The sequence below is a fragment of the Gorilla gorilla genome, chromosome 13 (genome assembly GCF_029281585.2).
Source record: "Gorilla gorilla gorilla isolate KB3781 chromosome 13, NHGRI_mGorGor1-v2.1_pri, whole genome shotgun sequence".
NCBI lineage: Eukaryota > Metazoa > Chordata > Mammalia > Primates > Hominidae > Gorilla > Gorilla gorilla.
In genome coordinates, this window is record NC_073237.2 from 111,186,252 (window position 1) to 111,201,139 (window position 14,888).

The 14,888-nt window shown below is 39.1% G+C and overlaps 1 long non-coding RNA gene and 1 pseudogene across 1 annotated transcript in view; both read left to right on the forward strand.

The window, feature by feature from the left end:
• LOC129524563 (uncharacterized) overlaps positions 1-14,888 on the forward strand; it is a 332,901-nt gene that overhangs the window by 155,383 nt on the left and 162,630 nt on the right. The gene's annotated exons all lie outside the window — the stretch shown is intronic.
• Positions 10,758-13,862, forward strand: LOC101145113 (serine/threonine-protein kinase PRP4 homolog; annotated as a pseudogene).

The following is a 14,888-nucleotide window of genomic DNA, read 5'->3' on the forward strand; positions in this document are numbered from 1 at the left end:
TTTGCTGAAGTTGCATATCAGCTTAAGAAACTTTTGGGCTGAGATGATGGGGTTTTCTAGATGTAGGATTATATCATTTGCGAGCAAAGATAATTTGACTTCCTCTATTCCTATTTGAATACACTTTCTTTCTTTCTCTTGCCTAATTGCTCTGGCCAGAACTTCCAATACTATGTTGAAAAGGAGTGATGAGAGAGGGCATCCTTGTCTTGTGCTGGCTTTCAAGGGGAATGCTTCAAGCTTTTGCCCATTCAGTATGATATTGGCTGTGGGTTTGTCATATATGACCCTTATTATTTTGAGGTATGTTCCTTAAATACCTATTGGGAGTTTTTAACATGAAAGGATGTCGAATTTACTGAAGGCCTTTTCTGCATCTATTGAGATAATCATGTGGTTTTTGTCTTTAGTTCTGTTTATGTGATGAATCACATTTATTGACTGGCATATGTTGAACTAACCTTGCATCCTGGGGATGAAGCCAACTTGATTGTGGTGAATAAGCTTTTTGAGGTGCTGCTGGATTTGGTTTGCCAGCATTTTACTGAGGATTTTTGCATCGATGTTCATCAGGGATATTGGCCTGAAGTTTTCTTTTTTGTTGTATCTCTATCAGGATTGGGTATCAGGATGATGTTGGTCTCATAGAATGAGTTAGGGAGGAGTCCCTTCTCTTTAATTTTTTAGAATAGTTTCAGTAGAAATGGTACCAGTTCTTCTTTGTACCTCTGGTAGAGTTCAGCTGTGAATCTCTCTGATCCTGGGTTGTTTTTTTTTGGGGGGGTGGGGGGTTTGTGTGTTATTTATCACTGCCTCAATTTCAGAACTTGTTATTGGTCTATTCAAGGATTCAATTTTCTTCCTGGTTCAGTCTTGGGAAGGTAAACGTGTCCAGGAGTTTATTCAGTTCTTTTAGATTTTCTAGTTTATATGCATAGAGGTATTTATACAATTCACCAACAGTTGTTTGTATTTCTGTGGGGTCAATGGTAATATTCCCTTATCATTTTTGATTGTGTTTATTTGATTCTTCTCTCTTTTCACCTTTATTAGTCTAGATAGCGGTCCATCTATTTTATTAATTAAAAGAAACCCAGCTCCTGTGTTCATTAATTTTGTTTAAGAGTTTTTCGTATCTCTGTCTCCTTTAGTTTCCCTCTGCTCTTGGTTATTGTCTTCTGCTAGCTTTGGGATTTATTTGCTCTTGGTTCTCTTGTTCTTTTAGTTGCTCTTAGTTCTCTTGTTCTTTTAGTTGTGATGTTAGGTTGTTAACCTAAGATCTTTCTAGCTTTTTGATGTGGGCATTCAGTGCTATAAATTTCCCTCCTAACACTGCTTTAGCTGCATCCCAGAGATTCTGATACATTACCTTTCTGTTCTCATTAGTTTCAAATAACTTCTTGATTTCTGTCTTAATTTCGTTATTTACTCAAGAGTCATTCAGAAGCAGGTTGTTCAATTTCCCTGTAATTGTGTGGTTTTGAGTGAATTTCTTAAGATCTAATTTGATTGCACTAAACCACAGAGAAGGGCTGACCATTCCCCAGGAACTTGGTCCTGTCTCAGGCAGACTCCAGCCTGTTGCTGTTGGCTGGCTGGAATTCCAAGCCAGTATGAGGTGCCGTGGAAGTGGGACCTGCAGAATGATGCTGGTTGGCTCCCTGGATTCAGCCCCCTTCCTAGGGGTACAAACAGGTATCCTGCCTTGCTGGGGATCCCAGGGCTGGAGTATGTAAAACTCCTAGGTCTCTGTGCATGCCTGAGCAGCTGCTTTGCCGAGACTTCTCACAACTCTGTGTATCAGACCAAAGGCCCTGGTGGCATGGGCTCATGAGGGAATCTCCTGATTCATGGATTGCAAAGTTCTGTGTGAGAATCGTGGTTTACCAGGCAGGGTCACAAAATTACTCACTGCTTCTCTTGGATGGGGGTGGGGTTTCCTTTGGCTCCATGCAGCTCCTGAGTGAGCCATTGCCCCACCCTGGTTTTCTTCATTCTCTGTGGGTTGAGTTGTCTGCTTAGTCAGTCCCAGTACAAGAACCTGGATATCTCAATTGGCTATGCTGAATTCACTTGCTGCTTTATTCCTCTCCGTTAGTGCCATGTACTGCAGCTGCTTCTAATTGGCCATCTGGGCCCCTTGATCACATTTTATTTAGCTGTTCATTTTTTATCTTGTCTCGATCTTAAGGGACATATGCTTGTAGCATGAAACTCATATTTGGGTTACAAAGAGAACAACAAGGTATAGAATGTACCCTCAAGAAACTTAAAGTCTAGAGGGAAAGGCAACTACATAGAAAGAAAATTTCAAAATTATGTCCCAAGCTACAGGGAAAGGGAAAAGTACTGGGTTCTATGCAAATCCAAAGGAAAGATATAAAGGAAAGTCTCCTTGGGGGAGATAACAAGAGTCTTAAATAAGGATTAGAAATTATTCAGGTAAGGAAGTGTGGGAAGGACATTCTGGGTAGAGAGATTTGCTTGAGAATACCACTACTACTTTATTACTACTACTAGTATCACTACTGCTAGATAACATTAATGAGTATGTACTATATGTACCAGATGCTGTTGTAATAAATTTATACTTACAACTCTTTTGAACTTTACAATTCTGTACATAGGAGATATGTACTATTGTTATCACCATTTTACATATAAAGGAGTTGTTTAGGTCACTTGCTCAAGGTCACAGAACCAAGTAGTTGATAGTGAGTTGAACCCAAGTAGTCTTATGCCAGAGCTCAACGTGCTTAATCACTATACTAGGGTTTAGTGAGTATACTAGATTTTTGGAGTACATAAACCTCCATATCTCCTGGAATTTTCCCCCTCATCTTTCTTCTTCACCAAAATATCTTTTTCCTGTTAGGATGTACCAATAATTATGTTCTAGTTGGGTATTGTACACACTGTAGATTGCCACAAAAATACTGTGTAACAAGTACTGTGTAAAAATATTTATTTAACTTAGGATTCAGTGGGATTCGGATGATCTGGACTGGACTTAGTCTTGGCTGGGTTCGCTCATGTGTTTGTGGACAGCTATGAGTCAGGTAGCTATGTTCATCTTGGATAAACTTTGTCACGTATCTAGGAGTAGGCTGACTATTGGTTGAACTAGGCTGGTTCAACTAGGATGGTGGGGAAGACCTAAATTATATTCAGATTCCCATAGTTTTAACCTAATACCCTTTTTCTGTTCCAGGATCTCATCCAGGATATCACATTACACTTAGTTGTCATGTCCTGTAGGCTCCTCTTGGTTGTGACTGTTTCTCAGACTTTTTTTTTTTTTTCTGATGACTTTGACAATTTTGAGGCATAGTATTCAGGTAATTTGTAAAATTCCCTAAATTGGAGTTTGATGTTTTTCTCATTATTAGACTGGAGTTATTAGATTTGGGGGTTAAGACTGCAGAGGTTCCTTTTTAGCATATCATGTCAAGGGTACATGCTATTAACATGACTTATCATTGTTGATTTTCACTTGCATTGGATTTTAAAATGAATCTTATATAAAACTCTATTTTTAATTGTATAAACTATATAATGGAGGATAAACTTACAAATATATTCTCCTAATCCCAAGGGACCCTGTACCATTTTAGTTGTTACTTGGATTAAATGCACGAAGATGTATGAGATTTTAAGTCAATGGGTTAACTATTATAAGCATGATAAATAAGTTTAATTTCTCATAACAAATATAAGGTGAGTTCTTAGTCCGTTTTATGCTGCTATTATGTGTAGAATACTCAAAACTGAGTAATTTTTCAAGGAAAGAAATTTATTTCCTCACATTTCTTGAGGCTGGAAGGTCTAAGATCAAGGAGCTGGCATCTGGTAAGGGCCTTCTTGTAGCATCATGTGATGGAAGACGAGAGAGAGGGAAGGGGGCTGAACACATCTTTTTATAAGGAATCACTCCCATGATAACAGCCCTAATCCATTAATAAGGCAGAGCCCTCATGACCTAATCACCTCTTAAATGTCCCACCTCTTAATAAGATTGATTTAGGAACAAAGTTTCCCACACATGAACTTTGGAGAGCCCATTCAAACCACAGCAGGCAGTAAATACAATTTCCCAATGCAAACACAACATCTTCATTTCAAGGTAAAGATTATATCAAATATGAACCATTAGTGTTGAAAGAGTATTTCAGGGAGAAGAGCCAAGATGGCCAGCTAGACACAGCCAGGAAGAGCTTCTCCCACCAAGAGCAACCAGACCATCAAGCAGACTGGCATACTCCAAACAGATCTTTGAAAAGAAGGAATTGAGAGTGAATACAAGGAAGATGCAAGCCCTGGGGCTGAAAGGGGAGGAAGCTGGGAAACCTGCACAGGGTTGCTGAGCACTAGAACTTGTTCTTGGCCCTGAGGGGCTCCTAGGGAAACAGTAAATGAAATAGGCATGAAGAGGCCCACTCTTGCCACAGACCTCGGGATCTTAGCTACAAGGGACCCCACAACTCTTATAGACATTTGAGTTGGCAGGGAGAACTGTCCAGAGAGTTAGCAGAGACAGAACTCCTGTCTGTGTGGAGGCCAGAGGGTTTGGCATGGGAATGGCTGCAGTGGAGCACATAGCCATGAGCACCCATCCCAAGCCATGGGCACCCATCCCATGGGCACCCATACTCCTCTAGGTGGCTTTAGCCTTTGCTAGCTGCTGGATCTGGAGAGAGCAGGGTTATCTTTCCTGTGGGATGGGGCCAGTCTCAAATGAATGTCCCATCTGCCAGCCTCTCCCAGGGTCCCTGCCTGGCCACACCCACTTGCAGCACAGCTTTAGCTGCCCCACTGAAATGCTTGCCAGCAGCCACCACTTCACTCGTTCACTGGCAGCCCCCACCTTCCCACTGGAGTACTTTTGCAGAGACTCCCACTAGTACACACCTGCCTGTAGACTCTTCCCAGCCATGTTGCCACAGCCCTACTGCTGCCCAGCCAGCATGCACACATATGTAGTCCCCCTGCTGCACTGTTGGTGTGCACTCACCCATGGCCTCCTGCTACCCTGTTGGTGTGCCCTGTTGGTGTGCACTCGCTGGCAGCTCCCTGCTGCCCTGCTGCTCATGGCTCCCCTGTCACCCATGGCTCCCCTGCCACAGTGTACTGTCTTGTGTACCCACCACCACCCTGTCACAGCACTTTTGTTGGCAGCCCCCATCTGAATGTTGTCACTAGCACCCTGGGAACGCCTCAGTTTCTCCAATGCAATAGGTGCTTGACCTAGAGGGGCCAGAGAGCAAAGCTGTAGGCTTGGTGCCAGCTCCTCAGGATTAGAGCATGAAGCTCAGGAGTGTTGAGCAGAGCCTTGGCCTCCTGAAAGGATCCAGAAATGAAGCCAATTGTTTAGACCCAACTTATGCCACAATGAAACCCTTAAGGACATCAAAGAATATATAAGCAAAAAGACCCATTCAACAACTTCAAAGATTAAAGGAACATCAGCCCATACAGATGAGAAAGAACTAGTGCAAGAATTATGGAAATTCTAAAAGCCAGTGTCTTCTTACCTCCAGATGACTGCACTGGCTCCCCATCAATGGTTCTTAACCAAAGTGGAATGGCTAAATGACAGATATATAATTCAGAATCTGGATAACAAGGAAGCTCAATGAGATAGGGGAGAAGGTTGAAACCGAATCCAAGTAAAACAATCCAACAGTTGAAACATGACATAGCCACTTGAAGAAAGAACCAAATTGAATTTCTGAAAATTAAAAATTCATTACAGGAATTTCATAATGCAATTGGAAGCATTAATAACAGAATAGAGCAAGCTGAGGAAATAACCTCAGAGCTCAAAGACTGTTCCTTTGAATCAATGCAGGCAGACAAAAATAAAGAAAAAAGATTAAAAAAAAGATCAAAACCTCTGAGAAATATGGGATTATGGAAAGAGCAAATCTACAACTCATTGACATTCCTGAAAGAGATGGAGAGAGAACAAGCAACTTAGAAAGTACATTTGAGAATATTGTCCATGAAAATGTCCCCAAAGTTGCTAGAGAGGTCAACACACCTCAGGAAATTCACAGAATGCCTGCAAGATACTATGCAAGACAATCATCCCCAAGACACATAGTTATCAGATTCTGTAAGGTCAATGTGAAAGAAAAAAACCTTAAAGGCAGCTGGAGAGGGGGCAGATCACATACAAAGGAAACCCCATCAGGCTAACAGCAGACCTTTCAGCAGAAACCTCACAAGTCAGAATAGATTGGGAGACTATTTAGCATCCTTAAGGAAAAGACATTCCAACCAAAGATTTCATACCTAGCCAAACTAAGCTTCACAAGTGAAGGAGAAATAAAATCCTTTCAGACAAGCAAATGCTAAAGGAATTTATTACCATCAGGCCTGCCTGATAAGAGGTCCTTAAGAGAGTGCTAAACATGAACAAAAGACCATTATCTGCCACTATAATAACATACTTAAGTACATAGCCCACTGACACTACAACTTAATTACACAATCAAGTCTATACAACAAGCCGCTAACAATATGATGACAAGATCAAATTATCACATATCAATATTAACCTTGAAAGTAAATGGGCTAAATGTCCCCCAGAGTAACAAGTTGGGTAAAGAACCAACACCCAACTGAACACTGTCTTCAAGAGACCCATCTCACATGCAATGACACCCATAGGCTCAAAGTAAAGGGATGGAGAAAGATCTATCAAGCAAAAGGAAAACAGAAAGGAGCAGGGGGTACTAATCTTATTTCAGATAAAACAGATTTTAAACCAACAAGGATCCAAAAGGACAAATAAGGGCATTATATAATGACAAAGGGTTCAATTTAACAAGAAGACCTAACTATCCTAAATATATATGTGCCCCAAAATGGAGCACCCAGTTCTTCATCAAACCAGTTTTTAGAGGCCTACGAAGAGACTTAAGCATAAAATAAAAGAGGAAGACTTCAATATCCCACTGACAGTGTTAGGCAGATCATTGAGACAGAAAATTAACAAACATATTTGGGACCTAAATTTGACAATTGACCAAATGGACCTAACAGACATCTACAGAATACGCCACCTAACAACAATAGAGTATAAACTCTTCTCATCTGCTCATGGCACATACTCTACAAATGACCATATACTCGGCCATAAAGCAATTCTCAACAAATTCAAAACAACCAAAATTATACCAACCATACTCTTGGACCACAATGCAATAAAAATAGAAATCAGTACCAAGAAGATCTCTCAAGACCACATAATTACATGGAAATTAAATAATCTGCTCCTGAATGACTTTTGGGCAAAGAATGAAATTAAGGCAAAAATAAAAAAGTTATTTGAAACTAATGAAAACAAAGACACAACATACCAGAATTTCTGGGACATAGCTAAAGCAGAGTTAAGTGGAAAGTTTATAGCACTAAATGCCTACATCAATTAGTTAGAAAGATGTCAAATTAACAACCTAACATTACAACTAGAGGAACTAGAAAAACAAAAACAAACCAACCCCAAAGCTAGCAGAAGAAATGAAATAAACAAAATCAGAAATAAACTGAATGAAATTGAGATGTGAAATCCATACAAAAGATCAATGAAACCAAAATTCTTCAAAAGAATAAATAAGATTGATAGATAGCTAATTAGATTAATAAAGAATAAGAGAAGATTCAAATAAACACAATCAGAAATGACAAATGTGATATTACCATTGACCCCACAGAAATACATAAAAAAAACAAATCCTTCAGAGACTAGGAACACTACTATGTACACACACCAGAAAATCTAGAAGAAATGGGTGAATTCCTGGAAACACACAGCCTCCCAAGATAGAACCAGGAGGAAATTGAAATCCTGAACAGACCAATAATGAGTTCTGAAATGGAATGAGTAATTTAAAAAAAATCCTATCAGCCAGAAAAAGCCTTGGACTAGATGGATTCACAGCCAAATACCAGATGTACAGAGAACTGTTGTAAACCCTACTGAAATTATTCCAAAAAAGTTGAAGTGGAGGGACTCCTCCATAACTCATTCTCTGAGGCCAGCATCATTCTGATACCAAAACCTGGCAGAGACAAGACAAAAAAAGAAACCTTCAGGCCAGTATTCCTGATGATCATAGATGCAGCAATCCTCAACAAAATACTAGCAAACCAAATCTACAAGCACATCAAAAAGCTAATCCGCCACAAACAAGTAGGCTTTATTCCTGGGATGCAAGGTTGGTTTAACATATGCAAATCACTAAATGTGATTCATTATATAAACAAGGCTAAAAATAAAAAGGCTTTTGATAAAATTCAACATCTCTTCATACTAAAATTCCTCAACAAACTAAAAATGGAAGAAACATACCTCAAAAGAATAAAAGCCATCTATGACAAACCCACAGCCAACATCCTACTGAATCGGCAAAAACTGGCAGCATTCTCCTTGAGAACTAGAACAAGACAAGGATGCCCACTTTCACCATTCCTATTTACATAGTACTAGAAGTCCCAGCCAGAGATATCAGGCAAGAGAAAGAAATAAAAGTCATCCAAATAGGAAGAGAGGAAGTCAAACTATTTCTCTTCACAGACCGCCATTATACCTATAAAACCCTATAGCCTCTGCCCAAAGCCTCTTGGAACGGATAAACAACTTCACTGAAGTTTCAGGATACAAAATCAATGCACAAAAATTAGTAGCATTTCTATACACAAATAATGTCCAACCTGAGAGTCATATCAAAAATGCAGTCCCATTCACAATAGCCACAAAAGAATAAAATAGCTAGGAATACAGCTAAAAGAAGGAGGTGAAATATCCTACAACAAGAATTACATAACACCGCTGAAAGAAATCAGAGATGACACAAACAAATGAAGAAATGGTTTGTGCTCATAGATAGGAAGAATCAATATTGTTAAAATAGCTGGCTGGGCGGGGTGGCACACGCCTGTAATCCCAGCACTTTGGGAGGCAGAGGTGGGCAGATCATGAGGTCAGGAGATCGAGACCATCCTGGCTAACATGGTGAAACCCCCTCGCTACTAAAAATACAAAAAGTTAGCTGGGGGTGGTAGCACATGCCTGTAATCCCAGCTACTTGAGAGGCTGAGGCAGAAGAATCTCTTGAACTCAGGAGGCGGAGGTTGCAGTGAGCCGAGGTTGTGCCTCTGCACTCCAGCCTGGGTGGTAGAGCGAGACTCTGTCTCAAAAAAAAAAAAAAAAAAAAAATTGGCCATACATCCTAAAGCAATGTACAGATTTAATGCTATTTGTGTCAAACTACCAAATCATTTTTCACAGAATTAGAAAAAGCGATTCTAAGATTTATATGGATTAAAAAAAAAGCCTGAATAGTCAATGCAATCCTAAGCAAAAAAAAAAAAAAAAAAAAAACAACAACAACAACAACAACAAAAAAACAAAGCTGGAGGCATCACACTACCCGACTTTATACTACAAGGTTACAGTAAGCAAAACAGCATAGAACTGGTACAAAAACAGACACATAGACGAATAAAACAGGTTAGAGAACCCAGAAATAAAGCCACACATCTACAACCATCTGATCTTTGACAAAGCTGACAATAACAAGCAATGGGTATAGAACTCTCTATTGATTAAATGGTTCTGTGATAACTGGCTAGCCATATGCAGAAGATTGAAACTAAGCCCCTTCCTTTTACCATATATGTATATATAAATCAACTCAAAATAGATTAGAGACTTAAATGTAAGATCAAAAATTATAAAGATCGTAAAAGAAAACCTAAAAATTACCATTCTGGACATAGGCCTTGACAAAGATTTCATGATGAAGCCTCCAAAGGCAATTGCAACAAATACAAATACAGACAAGTGAGATCAAATTAAACTAAAGAGCTTCTGCACAGCAAAAGAAACTATCAACAGAATAAACAGTCAACCTACAGAATGGGAGAAAACATTCACAAAGTATGCATTTGACAAAGGTCTAATATCCAGAATCTATAAGGAACTTAAATCAACAAGTGAAGAACAAGCAACCTCTTTAAAAAAATGGGCAAAGGACATGAACATACACTTTTCAAAAGAAGACATACATGTGGCAACAAGTATATGAAAAAATGCTCAACAACATTGATCATTAGAGAAATGCAAATCAAAACCACAACGAGATACCGTCTCACACCAGTCAGAATGACGAGTATTAAAAAGTCAAGAAACAACAGATGTTAGCAAGGTTGCAGAGAAAAGGGAACAATTATACACTGCTGGTGGGAATGTAAATTAATTTAGCCACTGTGGAAAGCAGTTTGGAGAAGTCTCAAAGAACTAAGAACTACCGTTTGACCCGGCAATCCTATTACTGGGTATATACCCAAAGGAAAATAAATCATTCTACCAAAAAGACACATGCACCCATATATTTATTGCAATACTATTTACAATAGCAAAGATATGGACTCAACCTAGATTGGATAAAGAAAATGTAGTACATATACACCATGGAACACTATGAAGCCAGAAAAAACAAAATCATGGTCTTTGCAGCAACATGGATGCAGCTGGAAGCTATGATCCTAAGTGAATTAATGCACAACAGAAAACCAAATACTGCCTGTTCTCATTCGTAAGTAGGAGCTAAACATTGAGTACACATGAACACAAAGGAGGGAACAATAGGCACATGTACGGCAGCTCTTTTCCTTCTTCTTCCACTACCACTGCCTTCCACGGTCCAGGGAGCCACCACCACAGCGGCAGCGGAGTCAGGAAGTTCAAGATGGCCGCCACCGAGACCCAGTTGCTGCGGGAACAGCCAGAGATGGAAGATGCTGATAATTCTGAAAAGAGTATACATGAAGAAAATGGAGAAGTATCAGAAGACCAATTTCAAAATAAGAACAAAATAAGTTAAAAAAAAGTATAAACACAGAAGTAAACATAAGAAACATAAACATTCCTCAGAAGACAAGGATAAAAAACATAAACATAAGCATAAACATAAGAAACACAAAAGAAAAGAGGTTATGGATGCTTCTGATAAAGAGGGAATGTCTCCAGCAAAAAGAACTAAACTTGATTTAGCTTTGCTGGAACACTTGCAAAAACAGAGAGCCTTGATTAAGGCTGAACTTGATAATGAGTTAATGGAAGGAAAGGTCCATTCTGGTACGGGGTTCATTTTACAAGATTATGAGTCTGGCTCTGAAGAAGAAGGGGAGATTTATGAAATTTAAGAAATGGAAATAGATCTAGTACTAGATCTTCACGTACAAAGGGGAAACTTGAACTTGTGGACAATAAAAATACTACAAAAAACGATGTAAAAGCAGATCCAAAGAACGGAGTAGACATAGGTCTGATAAGAAGAAAAGTAAGGGGGGTATTGAAATTGTTAAAGAGAAAACAACTAGGAGCAAGTCAAAGGAGACGAAAAAGTCTAAAAGGCCATCAAAAGAAGTAAGTTTCAAGATCAAGCAAGAGAATTAAAATCCCCTACCCTTAGAAGGTGATCTTAAGAGAAAATTAGTAAGGCCAGATCTCCTACTGATGATAAGGTTAAAACTGAAGATAAAAGTAAATCAAAAAACAAGACAAATCCCGAATTATAAATGAAGGTAGAAGTCACGATCAAGGTAAAAAAATCCAGATCCCCTGTTGTTTTAAGAGGTAAATCCAAAGACAGAAGTTCACAGTCCAAAAAGAGAAAATCAACACAGTCTGAAGCTGATAAAGAAAAGAACCCAATTAGATCTCCCTCTAAAGATACTTCATCTGGGAAAGAAAATAGGTCACCCAGTGGAAGACCTGGTTGTAGTCCTAAAAGAAGTTTGTCTTCAAAACCACATGGTAAATCAAGAAGTAGGTCTCCACTTTTAAATGATAGAAGATCTAAGCAGAGCAAATCTCCCTCTCAAACACTGTTTCCTGGTAGAAGAGCTGAGCCAATCCTTAGAAGGAAAACGAAGAGAACCAGAGAGAAGACGACTTTCTTCTTCAAGAACACAACCTCAAGATGATATCCTCAATAGATGTGAAAGATTAAAAGATGCCAGCCCCATTAATAGGTGGTCTCCAACCCGAAGAAGTAGTAGATCTCCCATTAAAAGGAGGTCTCATTCCCCACTCAGGCGTAGCACAAAAATCAGGTCTCCAAGAAGAAGCAGGTCTCCTCAGAAAAGGGACAGAGGTTGGAGGAGCAGATCATGCTTGAGAAGGTGGCCTCGATCATGGGGTGGTCGTATATGAAGGAGCAGAAGCAAAGTAAAGGAAGATAAATTTAAAGGAAGTGTTTCTGAAGGAATGAAAGTTGAGCAGGAATCTTCGTCTGATGATAAGCTTGAAGATTTTGATGTGGAGGAAGAAGATGAAGAAGCCCTAATAGAACAGAGAAGAATCCAAAGGCAGGCAATTGTTCAGAAATATAAATATCTTGCTGAAGATAGCAATACGTCCATGTCATCTGAACCAAGCATCCCCCAGAGCAGTATGAAAACATGATCACCTTCTCCAGATGACATTCTGGAATGAGTAGCTGCTGATGTTAAAGAGTATGAACGGGAAAATGTTGATACATTTCAGGCCTCAGTGAAAGCCAAGCATAATCTAATGACAGTTGAACAGAATAATAGTTCATCGCAGAAGAAGTTGTTGGCACTTGATAAGTTTTACAGAATCTGATGATGTTTGCTGACTATTTTGATAGTGCTTGCCTTTGGGTTGCTGGCAATGGGTAAGATTCAAAGAGAATCCCAACCTCAGAGATAACTGGACTGATGCAGAAGGCTATTATCATGTGAACATAGGTGAAGTCCTAGATAAATGTTACAATGTGTATGGCTACACTGGGCAAGGTGTATTCAGTAATGTTTTATGAGCCAGAGATAATGCAAGAGCCAACCAAGAAGTGGCTGTAAAGGTCATCAGAAACAATGAGCTCATGCAAAAGACTGGTTTAAAAGAACTAGATTTCTTGAAAGAATTTGATGCTGATCCTGATGACAAACTTCATTGTCTGCGACTCTTCAGGCGCTTCTATCACAAACAGCATCTGTGTCTCATATTTGAGCCTCTCAGTATGAACTTATGAGACATGTTAAAAAAATATGATAAATATATTGGTTTTCATATTAAAGCTGTAAGATCCCATAGTCAGCAGTTTATCCTGGCATTGAAACTCCTTAAAACATGTGATATCCTACATGCAGACAACAAGCCAGACAACATCCTGGTTAATCATCAAAAACTATTTTAAAGCTTTGCAATTTTGGGTTGGCTTCACATGTTGCGGATAATGACATTACACCTTATCTTGTCAGTACAGTTTATCGTGCTCTTGAAATCATTATAGGTAAATGCTGTGACTATGGTATAGATATGTGGTCAGTAGGTTGCACCTTAAACTCTATACTGGAAAAATTTTATTTCCTGGCAAAACCAATAACCATATGTTGAAGCTTGTGATGAATCTCAAAGGACAGATGCCAAATGAGATGATTCAAAAGGTGTATTCAAAGATCAGCATTTTGATCAAAATCTCAACTTCATGTACATAGAAGTTGATAAAGTAACAGACAGGGAGATAGTTACTGTTATGAGCACAATTAATCCAACTAAGGACCTATTGGCCAACTTGATTGGGTGCCAGACACTTCCTGAAGACCAACGTAAAAAAGTATGCTAGCTAAAGGACTTGTTGGACCAGATTCTAATGTTGGGTCTAGCTAAATGAATTAGCATCAACCAGGCCCTGCAGCATGCCTTCATCCAGGAAAAAATTTAAGCAAGATGAAGAAACTCTAAGGGTTTGAGTAAATACAGAGACTGAAGAAATTTCACAGCACTTTATTAATGAATGTAAACTTATAAATATTTCTCCAGCAAATTTGAGGAAGCATGATATATTTGAATTTCTTTTAGAAATGTTAATCTGTTTCGTGTCTTGTGTGAAATTTCACCATAGAACTGTTTTAAATTGCCAAGACTGCACAAAATTACAGTGCTAATGTATATGGTTGCAGTTCACATTAAAGACAAAAGCATCTGTTATAAAATGAGTAGTAATATTAAGTGGTTGATTTGTTTTTAGCAGACTTGGCTTCATTTTGGTCTTCAGATAAAATGGCCATCATAAATGCTGTTTATATTCCCGTTTTCCTACGTGTGTGTGTGCAGGCCACAGCAGCATGCCGTTGATGTAGTCTGTGCCAAGAGGGGTCTGTTTCTTCTTGAGCCTGCCTGCAGGGATGATCTCCTTACAGAAAATGTGGCACATATACACCATAGAATACTATGCAGCCATAAAAAAGAATGAGTTCTTGTCCTTTGCAGGGACATGGATGAAGCTGGAAGCCATCATTCTCAGCAAAATAACACAGGAACAGAAAACCAAACACTGCATGTTCTCACTCATAAGTGGGAGTTAAACAATGAGAACACATGGACACAGGGAGGGGAACATTACAGACCGGGGCCTATCGGGGGGTGGGGGGCAAGGGGAGGGAGAGCACTAGGACAAATACCTAATGCATGTGGGGCTTAAAACCTAGATGATAGGTTGATAGGTGCAGCAAACCACCGTGGCACATGTATACCTATGTAACAAACCTGCACGTTCTGCACATATATCCCAGACTTGAAGTAAAATAAAATTAAAAAAAAAAAGCAGGTTGTGTACAGCATTCACTACACTGAAGGTAAGCTAAACCATCAACATCTCTGGTGTTTTAAGATGTCATTTTATTGGAACAACTGACAAATGAGGAATGTTAGTTTTGTGGCAGAATTCCTAGCATGTGTGATAATTGATCTTGTTTTTCTTTTTTGGCATTGCAACTGTGGCATAGTTACAGTTTCTGTTCTATTCGTCACATTTAAAATTGGAAGAGAACACACTTGATGGATAGAGTGC